This window comes from Sphaeramia orbicularis, chromosome 11, assembly GCF_902148855.1.
Source record: "Sphaeramia orbicularis chromosome 11, fSphaOr1.1, whole genome shotgun sequence".
Lineage (NCBI taxonomy): Eukaryota > Metazoa > Chordata > Actinopteri > Kurtiformes > Apogonidae > Sphaeramia > Sphaeramia orbicularis.
Genome location: NC_043967.1, coordinates 29685604 through 29699930, shown reverse-complemented (window position 1 = coordinate 29699930; position 14327 = coordinate 29685604). Strand labels below are relative to the sequence as shown.

The 14327-nt window shown below is 37.2% G+C and overlaps 1 protein-coding gene across 1 annotated transcript in view; it reads left to right on the top strand.

Annotated features, from left to right (window-relative positions):
- Window positions 1–303: 303 nt before the first annotated feature.
- The window catches only part of LOC115428028 (CMP-N-acetylneuraminate-beta-galactosamide-alpha-2,3-sialyltransferase 1-like), a 141777-nt gene continuing 127753 nt past the window's right edge, over window positions 304–14327 (top strand). Inside the window, exon 1 of the mRNA XM_030146802.1 lies at window positions 304–614. The gene's annotated coding sequence lies outside the window, so the exon portion shown is untranslated. The remainder of the gene's footprint in view (window positions 615–14327) is intronic.

Genomic DNA, 14327 nt, shown 5'->3' with positions numbered 1-14327 from the left:
ATGGAACAAAAAAATGAGCTTGTTGTGATTCTCCAGGAGCTTATTGTTCTTTCCTGCAGAAATAAGCTGGAGGCTATGAGCAGCACCTGGCCATGCATGACAATAAATAAATAAATAAATAAATAAATAAATAAAAGCTTGATGTGAGTGTGTGAGGATGCTGAGGGGCGTAGTAGTTTGTACCCTCATGGTCAGCGTTCAGGAATTCAAATGCATGCCTCTCATTTTGCCTGGGAGCGGAGTAACAGTACGCAAGAAACTATTCACATCCTCCTCCTCCTTCTCCTCCTTCTCCTCCTCCTCTTCTTCTTCTTCCTCCTCCTTCGTGGAAAGCGCGTGGATGTGCTTGATCCAGGACAGGAAACCTCCTCCTGCTGTTTGCATATCCAAACAGGCACAAGGTACAAGAAAAAAAAGACATGCATTAAAGGGATGCCAGTCTTTGGAGCTTATCCCCCCTCCTCTCCTCCTCCTCTTCCTCCTCCTCTTCCTCACATCGGAGCCGTCAGTGCCGTGTCCGTGGATCGCTTCTCTCCGCTCTCCTTCTCCGTGGAGCTGCCGCCACACCGCACGGACATAAACGGGACTTTTACAGCTCCGGTGCACACTTTTATGTGAGTATCCGTAAAAGACCCTATCAGCATCACTTTATGCTCTAGTTGTGCATCCTAGTCTATTAAGACGCAGTAAAAATTTAAAATAAAAAAAAAACAAAAACGCGCAGGATTGAAGTGTGGAAGCGCAGCTGACCAGGACCAGGTGTTGCACTGGAAGTTTGTTCAGCAAAATTCAGCCCAAATCTTATCTGTTTTTACCATTACCTGCGTGTTTTTAAAGCTTGAGTAGTTGTTTAGTGTATTTGAAGCGTATCTGTACTTGTTTGATTGTGTCTGTGTGCTGCTTTTCTTCATTTGGTCTTGATTCTGTGCCATTACGCTGTGCCTTACGCATTGTTATGTTGAAGAAAAGAGCTTATTTATTTATTTATTTATTTATTTATCTCTTTTTTTGTTTTTGTGGTCTGGTTTTGATTTTTCTGCTTTTTTGGAGGGGCTGCTGGCTTCTTCATGCTCTGTTCAACTATCTGACTTCAAAAAGACTATACATGCAGTGGTGAACCAAGCTTGAGCAACTGTTGAACGTGGAACAGATGTGCAGAGGCGAGATAAATCACTGCTGCACATACACACTGTTTGGTGTCCTGGAAGGAAGTAAACTCACTTAGTGCAAGACAGAAATCCTTTTAATTACTTGTAAACATTAATCACTCTATTTTTCATTGTCAGCATAATATCCCAGCATGAGTAAACTCCAGGTTTATGGGTTATGAGGTTTGAAATGATCCTCTCTGTTGTTGTATTTTCAAGGAGATGTCACCTCATTTACTAATGAAGGTATCTGCACCACCGCTGGTTAATTTTCCAGTGAAACCACTCTTTGCCATTATAAATAATAAGCAAGTAGAATATATTAGCTCAGGCACTTTCTCATCACATCTCCAATCAGATTGGATGCCGTGACCTTGGGGGACCGCGCTGCAGTATTTAGAGAGGAGGGTGGCACACATGGAGATGAGGTGCTATAGTGGCATCTATTATCAAGGAGCCCAATTATATCTGGAAATTGTAGTCGCCATAAGCAATTGCCATTTGTAACATTATATACAGTAGCAAGGAGGAGCTGCTTTGAGGGAAACCGCAATACACACCTGAGGGTCCAGTGTGTAGGATTTAGAAGAACCTAATTGCAGAAATCGAATATGATAACAATTATGTTGTGTTCATTACTGGACATTCCCATGAAGATAAGAATCAGGGTGTTTTTGTTACTTTATAATGAGCTGTTTATGTTTGAGACAGACCACTATTTTTGTGGAGTAGCTCAGAAAGGACATCCTCTTCTCTTTTTTTATGTTTTAGAGCAAGTAGAAACTAAATAATTGTTACCTACTATATGTCTGAGTGTGGACCGTAGTTAATAGCACCAGTACAGGCAAAACAAACATGGGCTTTGAAGGTGGGTGTTGTGTTTTTTGCAGCCACCTTCGGGTCAGATGGTGTGGGGAACAAACACTTTCCTAGTCCTCTACTTATTATGGATTTAAGACATTAATGAATTTTCTCAATAGACATGTATATTTTGGGGAAACTAAGAGGTTGTCAACATTGTGTGACATTACAGAAAAATATAAAATGATGAAAATTAGAGCAGCAACCGATTAATCGACTAGGTGCTTGAAGTCAATGCAAAAAGTCCTGATTCAATTAATCGACTCGAATTGATTGAAGGGAGATATTCTGTTGCAGTTTTCCTGAAATGAAGCTTCTTTGAGCGTCACAATAAGTGTCTGTGTGAAACACAACAGTGGAACCAATGTTTAACAGCAGAGAAATGAAGGAAACAAAGCTTTGATTCAGGAGAATTGTGGTTGAATGATTTTTTTTTGGATCACTTTGGGTTGATTAATCGGTTGCAACACTACTAAAAACAAGCTTTTAAAACAAGTCCAAAAACATTAGCAATACCAATCAATCATTATCATTACAAACATCAAATGCAGCCCACTTTGCTTTAGGGCTAAATCCTGATCCTGTCCGATAGAAAAATAGCTTTTTTTTAATAGTAGTTTGAACTCTTCATTATGGTCACAAGGTAACAAACACTTAAACTCAAAACACATAAGATCTGCGGGGGCAGAATATGCCAGACACTTGCAATGATAAAATATGCATGAACAAATTTAAGCAAAATAAGAAAACTCTAAAACATTTTTAAGACAAAAGAACAATGTATTATTGCAGTAAAATTCCAGATTTACTTCATTGTTTATCAGTCACCACTTATACTTTAACATGCACACTTTACAAATACATGCACAAAGGAAGTTGCTCGATAATTACAATTAAGAAAAGCAGTAATGATTATGAATGTCTCATAGCAACCAGCAAAGAGGCTGAACTGTTGGTTAATTTGTAGAACATAGTATAGTGGACGTATCTATAGAAACATATGCATGAAGTTAAACCTGCAGAAGAGCTCATTCAGCCTCTCCAAACCTCATGAACACTTAGAAAAGCTTAAAAGAGCACGTTTGAATCAAGATTTCTCAAATTTTTCAGATTCAGGGATAGAAGTTGATGTCTTTAGTAATTATTAAACAACAACTTTATCAAATGTATAGTTAATAATAGGGGTGTGTATCGACAAGAATCTGGCGACACGATACAAATCACAATACTACACACATCACAATACAGTACACATTAAGATATATCACAATATATCATCATACTGTTAAAAAGGCAATTTTTTGTTTGTTTCTTTTTTTTTAATGATTATTTCCTTGAAGAATTGAATTACACTAGAAATCCGCACAAATGCTAAACACATTTTTATTTGATCACAACAGGTTATATCTAATGTTATATCACAAAATGTTCCTGTTTTAAAACTTAAATGATGTTTTACAGACATTACAGTTTAAGATCTTGTTCAAATGTTCATATTCTATTAGTTCAGAACTAACATCAGAACATTATTTTTGTGCAATCCCAGCAAATGAACTAGCACTATTTAATAAAAGAGTGTTAAATAATAATAATAAATAATATATAAACAAAAAAGAAAAAACAAAATAAACCTCCACAATATCTGCATTTGAATAAATACCTAAAAATATTGATACAGTACTTTTTAATTATTATATATTATCAGTATTGTGAAATGAAATATAGCGATATATTGCAGAACCGATATTTTCTTACACCCCTAGTTAATTTAATTTCATTCATTCATTCATTTCATTTGTTTGTTTATTTCGAGTATTTATAGAATACAAACAAAATCACAATTCCCAAAAAAAAAAAAAAAAAATCATTCATTTACACTCAAAAAGGAGTGGGAAGAAAAAAAAAAATTATTTAATCCCACCCCCATTCTCATCATCAAATAACTGAACATAATAACTTTTAAATACTCACTCCTGTCCTTCGACTTCAAACCAGAATAATGGACAAAACAGAACAAAATAGGCCGATACCAAATTAGAATAAACTCATTTGACAGTATTTACATTACATAACCAAAATGTGTGTTAAAAAAAATGGAAACAAAGTACATTCCTGGTGGTGTTACCACTGGTAACAGTTAATCGTCAACTTACATGATAATAATGACATACCAACAATGGTAAAAACAAAAAAACTGTAATACCACAAGTGGTAAAGAACAGCAATAATTACATACCAACAATGGTAAGAAAAAAACCCCAAAAAAACTACAATAGCACTAATGGTAAAGGGCAGCACATACCAGCGATGGTAAGAACAATACCACATGGTAATGGACAACACATGCCAACTAGATGAGGAACAACAAGCACACATTAACATTTAAGACAGAATATTGACGTAACATCAGTATTAAGACCCTCCATCTTTATACTGGGACCAGACCATATTTTTGTATAGCAGTTTAAATCGGTGGATATTTTGGCATAATAAGTTAGATAATTGATCAGATGCTGTTGGTTCTTGTAATCAGCATTTGTCAGTACATCAACATGCTTGTAAAAAACAACCTGTTGTATCCAGCTTACTCTTAACTTGTGGCAGCTGTTCAGTCACATCCTCAAACACCCCTGAACTACACCCTTTTGTAGAGTTCATTTGCATATGTATCCGCTGCAGTTTTCTTGCAAGTGTCCGATCAGCGCTGCGCATATGGAATGTATCTAACACCTGTACATTTTTCATCACCTCCTAATTCTTAAGGGATTCTACATTTAGTACCCAGACGTGGCCTTTTTCTCGCTCCATCAATTGGGTATGTCTCGTTGTTGAGCCCCGGAGTGTGAATGGAAACCCTTTTTAGGCTCCTTTTAACAGTAGAGCATGGTACAAGCAATGAGTCACTGTGAATCATGGCAACTCTCTCCAGCTGCCAGCCAGATGAAGACAAGCTGCAAGGCAAAGTCAGATGAAACTGCAGTTGTTCTGTGGGTTCCGCTTCAAAGCGCACCACACTGTACCAGCAAGAAAACCTATAGCATTCCACAAGGGCAACCTAACATCTAATGCATTCAGAATTTGTGCAAGTTTCACTAACGATCCGACTTCCACTTATAAGATCTGCCCTGCAAGGTATTTCCTCTGGTCTTCAGCTGCTGTGGCGTGAAGGCTGAGTTAAGTCAGCACAGGCTTTACTGTAATCAGTTATTCAGCTCTGGTGTTCAGACTCCCAGGCCCAGACAGAGGAATCGCTGTGGCTCACCACAGACCCAATCAGACCCTTTAAGTACATGGCTTTACTACAAGATCTGGGACCAAGTCAGCAGCAGCAACACCAGAAATGTTTCCAGTCCCTCGGGTGGTGGTCTGCTGCATGTACAAGTATATTTCACTAATAGTTAGTGTCCTTTGTTCTGGCCTCTCATCTCAGTCACAGCCTGTCTTTTTCCCTTCATAGTATTCCCCTTGGACTTCTCTCTGGCTTTTTGATTTGCCCTCTGTTTCCACTTAACACTGCTGGCTTTTTTCCAAGAAACACCTCAGCACCATTTTTTTTTTTTCCAAGCATGAGCAGACTTCTTATAGTGTGACCACATGTGGAGCATACATGGCGTTTATGTAAGGATTTATGAACAAAGCAGCTCGGTTGCACTTTGCCCACTAGGGAGGCTATCGCAGATCATTACAAAATGACAATTTAAACACCACCGCCTCTGCAACAAAGAAAGACGGCCCTACGATTGCTGTCCTAATCTTTCCCTAGCGCAATCAGCAAAGTAGAGACTACACATCACTCCCGCAATTAGGCATGTCAAATTAGTGCATGGCTTTTATCTGCAACTGCTTGTTTGATAATGTTTATTGGCAGGTGCCTTTGGAGAACCAGAGGAAGGGAATCCACAGCTGGTGTATTTCAAGAGGGCTAGATGCATTATGTAAAACCCTACTGTACTGTGCAGCAGATGGGTACTTCCCTCTGATACATAACCATACATCTCCATATCACATCTGCAGGAAGCTTATCTAGTTTTTTTTTTTTTCTTTTCATTTGATGGACAGATTTGCTGACCTTGACTTTCATCATTTCCTTGTGAGCCTGAGCTGTTCTCATCACATTGTCCCTTTGCTGTCCTAATCATTTTCGGGTACAATCAGTTAAGTTGCACATCACTCTTTTAGTGTCATCATCGATGTACAGCGTCTTGTATATCTTTTATTCTTCCTATAGTGGTGTTGACAGGCTTGCAGCGTGTATGACCTTGTCAGGAAAAAGCCTTCATTCTTTACTGAAATGAAATGTGTGCATACGGGTAACATACACGACTAAGCCCTGCCTAGAATGAGGCATGTTTTAGGTATTTTATTTCAGCACTATTTGGCATCTTAACAGGAAAACAACAAAGAAAAACCGATTTTGTCATTGGGCTCCACATGCATCCCTTTCTCTGGGTTTATTTGAAGGAAAGGCTAATTGTTATGCCTCAGAGGTCCATTGTTAATTAGAAGTTATCTCGGGCTGCTCTCACATGGTCACCGCTCTAATTGGCAGTCAAAGCTGTGTACCACCTGGCCTAGCCTTTAACTCACCAGGTGCTCCCAGCAACACCGTGGGCCTTGGCATTATATGGGTATGGCCGCTTAAAAGAAGACAGACAGCGAGACACAGGGAGGGAAAGGAGAAAGGAAGGGGAAAGGCAGAGAAACTGCAGTGGGTGCAGCCAAACCTGCCAAAAAAGGGAAAGCTGGAAAATAGCGATAATAGATATTTTTCACTACAGTAAAGGTGTGCATGACATCGGCAAAACCTTTTATCACAGCATATCCAACTGTATATCAGCCTTATCTATATACCTACTGTATATCTATAATATCACCAAATGTTTATGTTAAAATACTCTATTAAAACACAATTAGAACAGTGTACCAGACAAATATTATGGATATAGGTAAAATATATATTTCGGCTAAAATTTACTTAGGGGGTCAAATGAGTGGCCATTTTTGTCAAAAAAAAAAAAAAAAATTGTAAGAAATTCATAAAACTGTGTTGAAATAATGCTAATACATTTGTGCACAGACTACTGATATTATTTGGCAGTAGAAGCTATATTTTCAGAAATATTGGATTTTGAATAGCACGTGTATGTGAAAACTTTTGCTGGTGGACGGACGTGACATTACCCATGATGATCTGGTCAGTACCAGTACTGTATTAGTAATAAACTTATATACTTACTATTGCTAAGTCTCCTCTTCTTCATAAATGTTAGTATTGTGGATCTAAAACAATAACAGCTGACACAAAAACACAAAATGTGGCAGTGGACGGATGTGACATGGTTGTTACAGATCCCATCATACTGATGCTCGGCAGCCATGTCACCGTTTCCACAAATGATCCCTGTGCTAAAACTAGGATCAGAATTATTTATTGTATAGTTTATCATCATACTAAAGAGTAAATAACAATATAGAATTGTTATTTCTTTATAAAAATGCTTATTACTAGAAAACTGTTGATTTAAAAAGTGATGTGTGACATTCTTAATGTATGTATTGGTGTAACATAAGCAGGATGGATCAGCACCATACTCCATATTGAACCTGTAAAAATAAAATGTGATACGTAGTATATAATCTTGTAAGAAAAACTGGGGAACCTAAAAGAATAGAATATTTGTTTTTCAGGTAAATTCAGTTCAAATATAACTTGACCATTTGTGAAAATGAAAATATAGCATTAATTGTGATGAAATTGGACATTTTTGAGCTGAAAACATAGTTCATATGACCATCAACATATTGAACAGAACTGAAATCCTGTAAATTTGCATAATTTGCATTTACCAACACAAAGTTCCTTTGGGGATTCACTTATATTGATTTCTTATGCACAAAGACATAAATAAGACCTCTAAGCCAATTTTAGCTCATATATGATTGTGTATAGTTACCATACTGTATTTCATCACATTTGATTACTTTCATCAATACATTGTACACAAAACACGTAATACACACTGGTGCATTAAGCCGTTTACAATCAAAATAGTTATTTAATGTAAAAAAAAAAAAAAAAAAGCCAAAATCTTTACTTTCCTTGGTCTCAGGAGATTATAACACTTTTAAGCCAAAATCAAAGTGTTTTAAAAGTAGTTGAAAATGTAAATAAAAAATAATATAAGCAACAATAAAATAAAATTACACACCAAGTGAGGCGTCCCCCTGCAAATGACACAGTTTTCCAAAGTTTTCAATTTGTATGTTCACTCTAAGTTATAAAAATGGTTCCTGCGACATGTTTTCATTGAGAAACAGTAAAGAATCGAACTTTTCCTATTCGGATTTCATGTGTTCTTTGTTTGATTTTAGTTTCAATGTGTTAATACAGCATGTCTAATAAAAAAAATATACTGTAGAGTCACACAGGTGAGGTTATGCTGAAAAAAATTCTACCAAACAAGGCAAGATAAATGTTTTTTTTAATAAGAAATATAAAGGCAAACTCAAAAGTATCAAAAACAGCCAAAATTAACTCAGACTCCAAAGGTTTACAGGTGCAGTCTTACACACATTGTCATCATCACACCTCGCCTTTGTTTCCGATTCCAATAGTAGAGGGGGATGAGAGGTGGCAGCTCATCAACACGGCCTCTGCAGGTTGTTACTGAGTAAAAGTAAGTTACATCCGTGAAACTAGGAGATAGCTGGTACTGGAAAGGCTTTTAGTGTTCATCACAGCAATTGTCCATGCGGAGAAAAGCCTAGATGATGGGGTAAATGTGCTTTTAAGGCAGTCTCACCATTTGTTGAGAAACAAGAATGTTAAAATTACTTTAAAAAAACAAAAACAAAACCCAATCACCTTTCTTTGCAGTTTCTGTGGAGAAAAGAAGCACTGATTCAATCAAGAGACAGTAGAGCTGTTCTTCACAATCAGTTTAAAGCTCACACTAGAAACCCCCGGAGTTACCTAAACAGCCCCAGATTTCTCTACACGTCCATGATTGGGAGTCATGGTGTGTCTCAGCTGTGGGAAATTTTACCCTATAAATGTTGATGAAGTGGTTCGAGGCTTTGGGAATCACAGTGTGTTGGCCTTTCCAATGGTCTGAAAGGTGTTGCCCTGCATTTGACAAACAATCCTTTGATAAAATGTGTCTTGCGTCATTGTACTCTGGAGGACAGAACGCCTTTGTCTTTTTGCAGCACAAAGTCAATAGTGTTATGCCAAAGATCACATTAATTCTCAGATGTGTCATCCCTTTGTTCTCTAATTACAATGGAAATGTGAATCTGTATAAGGGATTAGATAATGTCCCTTAATTTGTTGGAAAAATGGAGATAAATCCTTTGAATGTGCCATGTCGGCATGGTGTATTAAGGTATATAGCATCATAGTGGATGATCTGGATTTTTGTGATTTGCTGCTTATTTTTCTAGTAGGATTCAAAAAGGATTCAAAGGAGTTTATTTATCATTCCATCACAGAGAAAGAACGAAACTAGTTACTGAGGACCCGTATTAGCCATAGCAATGTAGAATAAATAACTAATAAATAAATGAATACATTAAAATCAACTAAAATCTGAGGCTAATTTAAAAAATAAAGTAAAATATACATCTAAAATTTAGCTTTAAAATACCTACATAAAATAATGGCACAAGTAGCTGATGTGTTTAACCCATAAAGACCTATTGCTACTTTTGTGGCAGTTCCCAAATTAATTTTTCTCTTTATTTAACCTTTCGTAAGCAATTTATCACCATTTATTATAATGTTATTTTTTGTATTTTATGTTTTGTCAGTGGAAATCAGATAATTTTCCTTTATTTAATTCACTGATCATGTAGCTGTTCATAAAAGCTCAGATTAAAGTTGAGGGTTATTCTACCAGAAAAAGAGAACCCATAGTGAGTGAACTGCTTTGACAAGTGACCCCTCAGCCACAGTTGTTTTAGAGAAATAGATAACTCAGATTCCTGTTTCATGGCAAGTAATGAGTCATCATTAATGTTTGATGAAAGCTCACAGGGTTATATGATAAACAGTAGGGCTGCTCGATTATAGAAAAAAAAAATAATCACGATTATTTTAGCAATAATTGAAATCACGATTATTAAAAACGATTATTTGTTAACCTTAAAGTTGTTTATTTTTTTCTTGCAAAACAATGTAAAATATACTCTTTAAACATAAATAAAGCTTTTAACCACTAAAACAAAGTATTTTCACTTTTGTACGAAACAAAAAAATCTTTGAAATCAAATAAGTGTACTGTAAATTCAAGTATGTTTCCTTTTGTAAACAAATAGTGCACTGGAATTAAACTGCTATAGACTTACCATAGAACTGTAGCAATAAAAAAAAAAAAACTCATGTAAAGTGCAAATTATAAATTCAAGTATGTTCAATGTAGTATGAAACATAGTAAATTCAGTGGCGTGCTGTGAGGATTCAGTTCAGGCCTTCTGTATACATCAGCCATCTACAGGGTGTCCCATAAGTCTCCATACATAGGAGACATAATACATATGGTTCTAACATGTATTTCTTTATATTTCTTCTTTATAGTTCTTCAGCAGTGGAGGACACGCATTGAAATGTGTTCCCGACAAAATGGCAGTCATATAGAGCATATTATAGAAATAAAAATGGTTTATGTCAAGAAACGTTTATTTTTCCTATGTATGCAGACTTATGGGACACCCTATAGAATATGCACGTTAGGGTTATACGGGGTAGGGTTAGGTTAATACAGGAGTTGCAGCGTAAAGAGATTCGGAGACTGAAGATTGCATTGCGGACGAAGTTGTTTTTATGCGTTTTAGTTTTTCATAAGATAAAGAATATGATAAATGTGGCGGTGGTTCAACTTCAGATGGTTACAAAGGTTTGTTGTGTTAGCGGTCGGTGCGGACACAACTACCAAACACTTTTTGCACGTGATGTGTTTTTGCTCTTCATCTTCTTCATCAAACCCAAAGTGATTCCATACAATTGAATTTGACTTGCCTTTTTTGTTTACCAAGCACTTCTGCTGTGATTCTCCTGCCGTTTTTCCAGACCGCTAGGTACAACTTTCCTCTTAGGGTGGACCTGCCGGCTAGCAGGCAGCAGTAGCTTAGAGGGGGGCGGGGCAGAGCAGCTCATGGGAGCTTGCGTGCGCGTGAATTAAAACAACTCAAAATTAATAATCGTTTTTTCTCGATTACATAATTTTTGTAATCGTTGCGTGTAATAATCGAAATCGTAATTGAATTTCAATTAATTGCACAGCCCTAATAAACAGAATAAATGGATTGATTTTAGGTTCAAAATGAAAACAATAAAACTGTAAAAATGAGCTTTTAACATCCAACAGGTCAATGGCAATACTCATAAGATTAAGGTTCAAGCATGGCTCATGTTTTAGCCACATGCTAATAGAGAAACGAGAACCTGTTCCATTTGTAATACATGTATTTTTGGCCTTATTATTCTCATAGTATAACTAGAAGCACTCGGAGAGCACAGACCTCCGCCAAGGCTGATCAGTGACCCCCCCGTGGGCCCCCCCACCCCCGATCACCACCAAAATTGTATCATTTCTTCCTCATCCCATTTCCAACAAACCCTGAAAATTTCATCCAAATCTGTCCATAACTTTTTGAGTTATGTTGCACACTAACGATCAGTGGCCCCCCACCGTGAGCCCCCCCCACCCCCGATCACCACCAAAATTTAATCATTTCTTCCTTATCCCATTTCCAACAAACCCTGAAAATTTCATCCAAATCTGTCCATAACTTTTTGAGTTATGTTGCACACTAATGATCAGTGGCCCCCCCGTGGGCCCCCCCACCCCCGATCACCACCAAAATTTAATCATTTCTTCCTTATCCCATTTCCAACAAACCCTGAAAATTTCATCCAAATCTGTCCATAACTTTTTGAGTTATGTTGCACACTAACGGACAGACAAACAAACAAACAGACAGACAGACAGACAGACAGACAAACAAACAAACCCTGGCAAAAACATAACCTCCTTGGCGGAGGTAACTATAGCTATACTACCACTATAACACTATCCTATACCTTTAACATATTGGAAATCTGGTATTTTTCCTATGTTTAATTTACTCATGTAAATGTTCATAAAAGCTAAGATTAGAGTTGAGGGTTATTATATCAGAAACAGATAAAACTAAAGAATCTAGGGGTGTAACGGGTGCACACATTTGTACTGAATTGTTTCAGTTCAGGGCCTTCAATACAATACGGAGGTGTACCAAATGAATACATCGTCGGCTTCCTGATAAAACCTGCTAAGTGAAATTTTTGGTTGGGAATAAAAACCTGCTATCTCCCCTATTATAGCTTCAAATTTCAGTCTCCTGTGAAAGTTGTTTACATTCCATCATAAGTACCAACATTAAAGGAACAGATTTTTTTTTGTCATATTTCACAGTTTCCTGTTATATAAAAAGTTTTTTGTTTCTCCTGTAAAATTTGCCAAAAGTCACATAGCAGGTTTTATCAGGAAGCCAACGACATGTAGTCTATGTGAAGAACACGAACACTCGCTTTAAGTTTCAACACAAACCTTGAAGTGGAATGCACATAGTATGAGCAGGGTGGCCCCAGGCAGACCCCATATGCAGGGTTTCCCCTATATACGGCACCGCTGCTGAATTCTCAGCGCCGCTGCAAAAAAACCCAGAACACTTTATTCTGAGGCTGGGGCGCCAGTAATGGGGGGGTGAACTTGACAACAGAGAGTATAACAGAGGCACAGAAGCCAGGTTGGACGTTGAAAGTGTGTTAAGTTTCACTTTTCAGTAGTTACGGAGTGCACCCCCGTATACCCCCCCCCCCCACACACAGGTCTCCTTCACTGTACCGAAAATGTATCGAACCGATGACCCCTGTACTGATAACGTACCAAACCGAAATTTTTCTGTATCGTTACACCCCTAAAAGAAACAGTGACTTTTTCAAGTTTACAATGACTGTCACTGATCCAACTCCATAGGTTTTGCTGGTGAATCCATGTTGTAGAAGATGATGGTGTTTCCATGGTAACTACGGAGCCTCTGAACGTCCAAATGGTTCCTATGTGATGACCATGAAAAGATGACAAACTGGATTTGACCTGAATTATATGAATGTATTAGCAGGATTAGTGGTTCAGTAGTTATTAAACATTTTAGATCAGTAGATGGTTTTGGTTGCTAGTGGCTGTTTGGGTCTTTGTGCGTTAAGCTAAGAGGTTTTGCAGTGTGTGTGTCCTGACTTAAGTCTACATATGCATTATATGTAATGCAAAAATATGATCGTAGATGTGTCCAATCAGCAGCAGTGACAACACTAATACATGATGTGTAAAAAACTAAGTAGCACATAAAGGCCACAAAGAATAAGACAAATTGAAACCCACTTCCTTATACAGACTAATCATAATAAACGGAGCTATCGCTGCTGTAATTACTGACAGTAGAATCATTACGTCCCCTAATGCTCCGCTGCTACCGTCGTTAATAACGCTTCATTAATTAAACATACTATGGAAAACAGCAGCTGAGTTGTGTGAAGAGGACTCATCCTTGACTGGACCCACAGAGTTTGAGAGTATAGCTGAATTTGCTCTTAATTTTGCACTAGAGGTCATTTCAGGAATAATGAGCATGAGGAGTGTAAATACTCAACTCGGCTGAACCGCTGTAGCTCTTAAAGTACCTGAGACAAGCCGATTTTCACATTTACCCTCATAATGAGCTGCCTATTTAAATACAAGTAGGAAGAGGAGTAGAGTGAAAACAGACTGTGTGAGAAGAAACGTTGCATTGTCTAACACCATTGTAGCGTTATGTGATATATGCAACTGTTTGTCCCATTTAATGAGTAAAGTGTAGTTTGAAATTATTTTTCTTCTCAGAATTGAAATGAGAAGGTCAAATTTATTTCATGTTTGTGTTATGCATAAAGATGACACACTTAGCCTAATTTAGCTCAACTCAAGAAATAAAAAATAAAACATGATGCCCCCTGCAACTGGCTGAATGTCACACCAGACAAGAAGAAGCTCTAAAAAATGTGAGCTACACTGTAAGGTAAATAAATCACAATGTTAAATAACAGAACTACTTTATAGGTGTACTATTAGCATATTTTTCCTAGTCATGTATACATTAATAGACAAGCTGACAGGGCTAAAGTATTGTCTAAAAGTGCTACATCAATAGATGTCAGAGCTACACTATTAGCTAAAAGAGCTACATAATTGGCAAATAGAGTTACAGCATTTGATATTAATTAAAACATTTTGTTTTTAA